The sequence below is a fragment of the Schistocerca serialis genome, chromosome 9 (assembly GCF_023864345.2).
Source record: "Schistocerca serialis cubense isolate TAMUIC-IGC-003099 chromosome 9, iqSchSeri2.2, whole genome shotgun sequence".
NCBI lineage: Eukaryota > Metazoa > Arthropoda > Insecta > Orthoptera > Acrididae > Schistocerca > Schistocerca serialis.
This window is the reverse complement of record NC_064646.1, coordinates 72,811,131-72,820,450: the sequence shown is the minus strand read 5'-3', so window position 1 is coordinate 72,820,450 and position 9,320 is coordinate 72,811,131. Positions and strand designations below refer to the sequence as shown.

Below are 9,320 nucleotides of genomic sequence, written 5' to 3'. Positions count from 1 at the left end.
GCTGACGCTGAAATCATTAAGTATTTGATTATATCATCGCTAGTCTCAATGAACTCTTCTGAACTCTACATGTCATGTGTGGTCTGGTGTCCCTTACCAGCAACAGGTCCCAGGTTCAAACCAGTCAATTCCCTAAAAAAAAAAAAAAAAAAAAAAAAAAAAACACGCTCAGAGCGTCGTTGCGCGAAAGTGGTAGGGAGACACGACTTAGAACAAACAGACACCACGCAGAATGTTAGAAACGATGGTTCAAATCCACGTTCGGACATCTAGATTTAGGTCTCTTGTGATTTCTTTAAGCCGATTAAGGCAAACAGGAGATTTCCTCTGAAAGAACACAGCCGATTTCCTTCCCCATACTTCTGCAATCAGAGTTATGCTTCGTCTCTAATGATCTCATTATCGACGGGACGTTACATTCTAAACCTCCTTCATTAATTTTTGGAGTAGCCAACTTTCCGCTCAGAATTACTGAGGCCTTTGGGAAAAACATATCATGACGAAACTATTCCTGCTGGAGTGCAAGACATACGTGACAGGAGACATACGTCGGATTTCAAAAGTAATTTAATAACCAAATTGCCAGTGAGGTAGGTATCAAGAGGAGAGAATTCTATTCAGTCATCAGTTAAATAAGTCGTGTTTGCAGAATAGTAACACGAATTATTTACAGAAGAACGGGAAGACTGGTTGCTGCCAACTTCGAGGAAAATCATTATCAGTTTCCGAGAAGCACAAGAACACGCGAGCTGATACTAATCCCACAGCTTATCTTAGGGAAAAATTGCAGACCCATGTTTATAGCATTTGTAGATCTAAAGAAAGTTGATTGACATTGCTTCCTGAAGTCCTGGAGCCAGGCAGGATAAATGGAACATGTACGTAGTAGTTGAGAAAGTAACGATACTCGTAGAAATGAGTAACTGGTCACATGAGTGAGAGGTAGAGGAGAAATCTGAACAGATAGGAACACACTACGGGCATAAAAACTCCAACACCATGCATCTGAATGTTATTTGTTTGTGGGGAGATCGTTTTATACACCTTGTATAAGAAGGAAAAACACGTACCAGAAAGTGTCAGAATTCAGCTGCGGTAGAATGAAAGCGACAGTTGTATGTTCTCTGCTGTATTGGAAATGGCTATGTCAAAGCTGGGCTGGGAAGGTAAGGCAATTAGAATTAATGGAAGAATGCTTACCATCTTGAGATTTGCTGATGATATTGCCTTACTGGCCAAAGACTTCGCAGAGCTCCAAAATTTAGTTACAGATATTGCATCGGAATGTCAGCTGGTTGGCTTGAACATGAACCTTTCCGAAACAAAAGTAATGTCCAACAAATGGGTCCCAGCTGGAGATGTGAAAGTCAAGGACAATATATTGGAAGATGAAGGGAGACATAAGACCAGAAATATATCGACGCATCAAGCTTGGCTGGCAAGCATTTGGGAAGAAGTCAACAGTATTCAGATCAAAAATGCCAGTAAATCTTAAGAGTGAAGTATTTCATCAATGCATTCTTCCTGTGATGACGTATGGCTGCAAGACATGGATACTGAACTCATTTACAAAAGGGAAACTTAGGACAGCACAGAGAGCCATGGAGAGATCCAGGAAAGGCTAGGAAAAGGGCAGATGACATCCAGTCTGTGGCGAAGGTTAATGACATCTTAGAGACAGTAGGTTCCTTGAAATGGCAGTGGGCTGGTCACGTCGCAAGAAGAAAAGACAACAGATGGACGAAGCTAGTGCTGAAGTGGAGTCCGAGAGAGCACTGGAGGCCTAGAGGAAGACCACCAGACAGATGGGACAAAGACATCAAGAAGATCGCTGGTAACCTGGCAGAGAACTGCCCAAGACCGACCCACTTGGAGAAGACTGCTGAAAGGCTACCAGAACCCACCACTCGAAGAGGCCACATCATTTAATGATTGAATTGGCTGATGATGATGAGAATGAAAGCCTGTCGTGATTATGGTTCATCGTCCGTAATACTGCTTCTCAAGTCGGTCGATATGGAAATATGTAGTTGGTAGGTACAAGAGGGGTACAATCAATGCCAAACGACTAGAGCCCGATAGGGCAGACATTTTCTTGGCTTGGCTGTGCGGGATGGTACAGTCACGACACATAGACACAACAGTAAACACAAAAGTGACACCATGTAGCATTTTCTGACGACTTGCGATTCTTTGTACAGTATCACAATGGACATGTCCGAATTTTGAGGCTACGAGGATAATTAATGCTCCCAGATTTTATGAAGTGCTCTTGGGTACACAACCACTAAGTATGGTTGGCTTACCCGGTAATTTGTACAGCAGGCGTTTCACTTCTGACGTTTAGGAGTGGAATGACGTACCCATATCTATGATTAGATCTAAGTTCCACTCTGTCTCCAAATGAGTTACACTGGTTGTTGGTGCCAGAAGTGTCAGCCCTATGCACTAACTTTCGCACACTGTATAACCTTAAACGGCCAATCTCCACAGTTCAGTAGTCAGCGTGTCTGGATGCTGTGCGGAGGAACCGGATTCATTTTCCAGTATTGCAAGGCATTTTTCCATGGTGGGAGGACTGGAACAGGTTTCACTCCACCTCCTAATGGCAACTGAGGAACTATATGAACAGAAAGAAGCGGTTCCAAGGTGTAGAAAGCTGACAACAGCCGGGCAAGCGGTGTCCTCACACAATCCCCGTCACCGCATCCAATGACGCTATTGGCAGAGGACTGCATGGAGGTCGGTCAGTCTCAATTGGCTTATCTTGGCCACAACGCGTTGCTTTGCTCTGTCTACACCCGTAATCACCAACGAAATCATACACTGTTGTATATGAACAAAACGTAAAATTTCCTTATTTGCTATCCATCCTGACGTTAGCATTTTAGTAGAAAGTGTGTAGTCTGAAATGATTATCTCGGGCGTCGGTGATTACAGCTAAGTAGAGATGGAAGACTGTCACTGGAAGTAGACGACATGGACGGAAAAGCGTGGCTCTTGGAGGCTTGATAGGGGTTTGCTCTGCACGATGACAAAGACCTGCGTGTGTCGTTGTGGCCTGCCGGCAACTCGAGCTGTTTACAGGTTGTCCGACCGGCACACGCGGCGCGCAGACTGCGGTATAATGGCTTGATTTATCGGCGCCACAATCGGGCTTTGATGGCGCGCCGCCTGCGCTAGACCCCGCACGGCATTCCCGCCCAACGCTGGCGAGAGGCGGCGCTGCATAAGCAACAGCTCAGAAGGGGCCTACGTGCTGCTCCGTGTCGTGCATACTTGTTACAATGTAACGAGACTCCAAGTATCGTTTCAGCACTGCCTGCAACGTTTCGTTACAGCCTGAAACGCTTCGTTACTCAAATATATACTCTGCCTCACGTAATTCTTGCCCGGTTTGGGCCGAGGCGTTTATTCTCGCCATTCCTCCGATTCGTTGCTCTCAACGCAGTAATGGAAACTCTTTCTTAACCACCTGACATCTGTCGTGCACATTTAAGAAGACTCTGTAGTTTTCGCATTCTCCAAGTTTCTTACCCTGAGCGCAGTATGTTGTTAGCTACACTACTGGCCTTTAAAATTGCTACACCAAGAAGAAATGCAGATGATAAACGGGTATTCATTGGACAAATATATTCTACTAGAACTGACATATGATTACATTTTCACACAATTTGGGTGCATAGATCCTGAGAAATCGGTACCTAGAACAACAACCTCTGGCTGCAATAACGGCCTTGCTACGCCTGGGCATTGAGTCAAACACATCTTGGATGGCGTGTGCAGGTACAGCTGGCCCACGCAGCTTCAACACGATACCACAGTTCGTCAAGAGTAGTGACTGGCGTACTGTGACGAGCCAGTTGCTCGGCCACCATTGACCAGACAGTTTCAATTGGTGAGAGATCTGGAGAATTTGCTGGTTAGGGCAGCAATCGAACATTTTCTGTATCCAGAAAGGCCCGTACAGGACCTGCAACAAGGGGTCGAGCATTATCCTGGTGAAATGTAGGTTTTCACAGGGATCGGATGATGGGTAGAGCCACCGGTCGTAACATTCTGCTGCAAACGTCGTCGAACTGTTCGTGCACATGGTTTTTGTGTTGCAAACGTCCCCATCTGTTGACTCAGGAATCGAGACGTAGCTGCACGATACGTTACAGCCATGCGGATAAGATGCCTGTCATCTCGACTGCTAGTGATACGAGGCCGTTGGGATCCAGCACGGCGTTCCGTATTACCCTCCTGAACCCACCGATTCCATATTCTGCTAACAGTCATTGGATCTCGACCAACGCGAGCAGCAATGTCGCCATACGATGAACCGCAATCGCGATAGGCTACAATCCGACCTTTATCAAAGTCGGAAACGTGATGGTACGCATTTCTCCTACTTACACGAGGCATCACAACAACGTTTCACCAGGCAACGCCGGTCAACTGTTGTTTGTGTATGAGTAATCGGTTGGAATCTTTCCTCATGTCAGCACGTTATAGGTGTCGCCACCGGCGCCAACCTTGTGTGAATCCTCTGAAAAGCTAATCTTTTGCATATCACAGCATCTTCTTCCTGTCGCTTAAATTTCGCGTCTGTAGCACGTCATATTCGTGGTGTAGCAATCTTAATGGCAAGTAGTGTACATTCAGTCTCGTGCTTTGGCGTGCCGATTCAGTTCATAATTGATATGGGAACAGGTTCAACTCTCGTAATTTCAGTTGTTGCCGTTACTACAGGTACATTCATTGTGATTCTGAATCAGTATATAAAAAGGAAAAACCTGTTCACGGAAAACATTCCACTCAAATCGTTCATTCATGGACACGGCTGAGGGCATAACTTGATAGGATGGCAGAGAGGATGCCTACATCCACAGTAGCAATTAACGAATACCAATACGATCAGCCTCTACATGTGAAAACGTCATAAAATTTAGTTCCCCTCAGTGAAACCGAAAAATTACGGGTGGTGTTGAATGGAACGAACAGTCTAATGAGTACATCATATGGACTGAGATTTAATCGAAGAAAATCGAAAGTAATGAGAAGTAGCTGAAATGAGAACAGCAAGAAACTTAACATCACAGCCAGGAATCACAAAATGGACAACGTTAAGGAATTCCGCTACCTAGGCAGCGAAATAACCCATGACAAATGGCGCAAGGAGGACATAAAACGAGACTATCACTGGAAAAAAGGGCATTTCCGACCAAGAGAAGTGTCTTGGAATCAAACATAGGTCTTAATTTGAGGAAGGAAATTATGAAAATGTGCGTTTGAAGCACAGGATTGTTTGGTAGTCAGACAGAGGCTGTGGGACATCCGGAGCAAAACAAAATCAAAGCCTTTGGCACATAGTGCTACAGCAGAGCGTTGAAAATCAGGTGGACTGATAAGATAATCAATGAGGAGGTTCTTAGCAGACTCAGCGAGGAAAGAAACACATGGAAAACACTGACACAAAGAAGGGACGGGATAGAAGGACGTGTGTTAAGACATCAGGGAATGACTTCCATGGTACTCGATGGAAATGTAGAGGGCAAAAACTGTAGAGGTAGACAGAGATTGGAATAGATCCAGCAAACAATTGAGGACGTAGGCTGCAAATGTTGCTCTGAAAAGCTAAGCCTTGGAGAGGATTTCTTGGCGGGTGGCATCAAAGCAGCCTTTGTCACTTTGACTAATTCGTTCACTTGGTTTGTGCACAACTTCCAGACGACCACCTCTGCTTGCTTTTTATTTACAGCGCAGTGCTTTACTTCCTATATTATTTTTTCTTTTATTTTTGCTATCGCGTGGATGCTCAATTTTTTGCTGTTTGTTTACAGTGCACTGATTTTTGCCATATATGATTTTTTCTGTTAATTTAGCTATCGATTTGATCCTCATCTTTTTGCTGTTTAACTACAGCGCAGTGCTTTCTTTCCTATATGGTTCTTTTTCTGGTAATTCTGCTATCGATTCCACGCTCATTTTTTCTGTATATTTATAGCGCAGTGCTCTTTTTCCTACACGATTTTTTGCATTAATTTTGGCATCGATTTCTTTCAGATTTTTTTCCGTTATTCATTTATAGTGCAGTGCTGTTTTCCTATACGATTTTTACGCTGTTCTTTTACGGTGCAGAGCTATCGATTTGTGCTGCTCCGACACCGCCACCTTGTTTCAGTTTCACCGAGCTCTGCTTTCCTGCCTGGTTGAATGAAGGAATCGTTCAGTGTAACTAATATCACTTTTTTTTTTATTTTCTCTATTATACCCACGAAATATTTTGCTTTTCATTTTTGTTATCAATCCGATGCTCATTTTTTTTCTGTTCATTTGTGCAGAGCTATCGATTCTTTTGCTGTTCATTAATAGTACTGTGCTTTTTCCCTATATTATTCTTTTTGTTATTTATTTATAGTTCAGAGCTATCGTTTTGATGGTTATTTTTTTCTGTAAGTTTATACTGCACTGCTTTTTTCCTATAAGACTTTTTTGCTGTTCACTTACAGTGCACAGCTTTTTTTCCTATGATATTTCTTGCTGCTCATTTGCAGTGCAGTGCAGTTTTTCCAATGTGATTACTTTTTCCTTTTCATTTATAGCGGAGAGCTATCAACTGCTCTGCTGCTGCGGCTCTGATTTAATTTTGTCGAGCTCTGCTTGCCGCTACCTGGTCCAAAAAAGTAGATATATTATTTTACCCTCCCCCCCCCCCCCCTCGCCGATTGCACCCAATATGTCCACTTTCTTTTTTTGAGTCGTCAGTTTTGTGACTGGTTTGATGTGGCTTGCCACCAATTCCTCTCCTGCGTCAACCACTTCATCTCAGAGAAGCACTTGCAACCTACGTCCTCAGTTATTTGCTGGAAGTATTCCAGTCTCTGTTTTCCTCTACAGATTTTATCCTCTATAGCTCCCTCTAGTACCATAGAAGTCATTCCCTGATATCCTAACTGGTGTCTTATCACCCTGTCCCCTTCTTAATAAGGTGTTGTGAAAACTCCAATGGGTGTGCTATAAGTTATTTAGTAAACTCTGTGATATTTCAAACTTTTTGTGGTGTGAATTTCCTTGAGAATCTTCCAATGTGTCTCAACACGATATCTGATTTTCCTACTATTTTGTACCGAGACACTGCCATAGTACGATGCGGTCTTGTCATCGACTACGATGAAGTTGTTACCGACTTTATGTCTGTAGGGCCTTATAGTCTTTTGTAGGACCTCTTGGAGCTATCGGCGATCACTCAAATTGCCGTAGATGGGAATTAGAGGCGTCCGCCTTCCCATTATTATTTCCACCCAAAACATTACACTTCAACCTGCAAACGGGTGGACTTCTTTTACGTATCGGCGCTCTTGGTGTCGTCTAGCGCTTCTCTAAACCCTGATACGTCTAGTGTCCGGCCGCAAACCAATCCTGGTCTCGTCAGCAAACATTACATTACTCCATGCAGTGCTGGTTTCCAACTTTACAGTCCCAGAAATTTCTTCCTCAAATAAACGATTATGTTGGATACTTGTTGTCTTCTCTTGGCCAGGAACGCTGTCAGTGCTAGTCTGCTTCCTATGTCTTCCTTGCTGTGTCTCTCGCGGGTTATTTTGCTGCGTAGGTAACACAATTCCCAAACTTCGTGTACTTCGCGGTCCCAATACCGATGTAAAGTTTCTCGCTGTTCTCGTTTTTACTACCTCTCATTACTTTCGGCTATCGTCTCTTTACTCTCAGTTCTTAATCTTTTTCACTAGACTGTTCAATCCGTTCGAAAAATCCTCTGATACTTCTTCACTTTCACTGAGGATAGCAATGTCATCAGCGAAATTGTATATTACTCGACTTTCCCTACACCTTACCCCTATTTTTCTCGGTATCTCTGACATCTTTCACCGTTTTACATTGTCGTATCGTTTTTCCAAGTCTATAAATCCTATTAAATTGTCAAATTTTTTCAACCTTGCGTCCATTATCAAGTACAATGTCAGAACTGCATCCCTGGCGGATTTACCTTTTCTTAAACCATAGTGCTCGTCATCTAACAGGCCCCCTATTTCCTTTCCATTCTCCTGTATGTTATTCTTGTCATCTGTTTGAATGCATGAGCCTTTAAGCTGATCGGGCGATAATTCTCGCAACTTTCAGCTCTTGCAGTCTTCGCAATTGTGTAGATGATATTTTCGCGAAAGTGTGATCGTATATCTCTACTCTCATACATTCTATACAGCCACGTGAACAGGTGTTTCGTTGCCACTTCCCTCAATGGTTTTAGAGATTCCGATGGAATGTTATCAATTCAGGTTTCTTGAAATTACTGCCACCTCTCGATTTTGTCCTTCCATTCTCTTCTTGTCCCATTACCGGTTTCGAATCGCCTAGCGATTCATCATCAGATGGTACATATTTATTGTTTGTCTGCAGCCGTGCGATCATTGTGTAGAGTGATTAGTATCCGTTGGTTGGATGTTGGTGTGTCGGTATTCTGGAAAACATAATGAACGTAGAAACTTCTTGACAGATTAAAACTGTGTGCCGCACCGAGACACGAACTCGGGAGCTTTTCCTTTCGCGGGCAAGGGCTCTACCAACTGAGCTACCCAAGCACGACGAGGTACTGGCAGAAGTAAAGCTGTGAGGACGGGGTGTGAGTCGTGCTTGGGTAGCTCAGTTGGTAGAGCACTTGCCCGCGGAAGGCAAAGGTCCCGAGTTCGAGTCTCGGTCCGGCACACAGTTTTAATCTGTCAGGAAGTTTCATATCAGCGCACACTCCGCTGTAGAGTGAAAATTTCATTCTAGATAATGAACGTTTTCCAGTGACGTTATTCGTACTGCGCTTTACAAACAAAGCCAAAGGTAAAATGTCTACTAATAACTCTACAAAACTCCCACACTGCTGCAGACAAACAAAAATATGTACCATCTGATGATGAATCGCTAGGCGATGACAAAACCGTTAATAGGGCAATAAAAGAATTGAAGAACAAAATCAAAAGGCCACTGACTGCAGTAACTTCAATAAACCTTTGTTCATCACAGTCGCAGTGCTCCTCATCCATAATGGATAAAAGTTTTGCTATCAATCCCTTCTGCCTTATTTGATTCTAGGTCTTCCAAAGCTCTTTTAAATCCTGGATCAAACACTAGATACCCTACATCTTCCTTATCGAATCCTGCTACCTCTTCTGTCTCGTCGTCAGACAAGGCGTCCCTCCTCATAGAGGCCTTCAGTGTACTCTTTCTACCTATCCGCTCCCTCCTTGCAATTAATATTGGAATTACCATTGTACTCTTAATGTTATCGCCCTTGCTTTTAATTTCATAGCAAGATGTTTCGACTTTTC

The 9,320-nt window shown here is 43.5% G+C and overlaps 1 non-coding gene across 1 annotated transcript; it reads left to right on the top strand.

Annotated features, from left to right (window-relative positions):
• The first annotated feature begins 8,631 nt into the window (after positions 1-8,631).
• Trnap-cgg (transfer RNA proline (anticodon CGG)) lies at positions 8,632-8,706 on the top strand. The gene has a single exon. It is a non-coding gene; the product is annotated as a tRNA-Pro (tRNA).
• Positions 8,707-9,320: the final 614 nt, after the last annotated feature.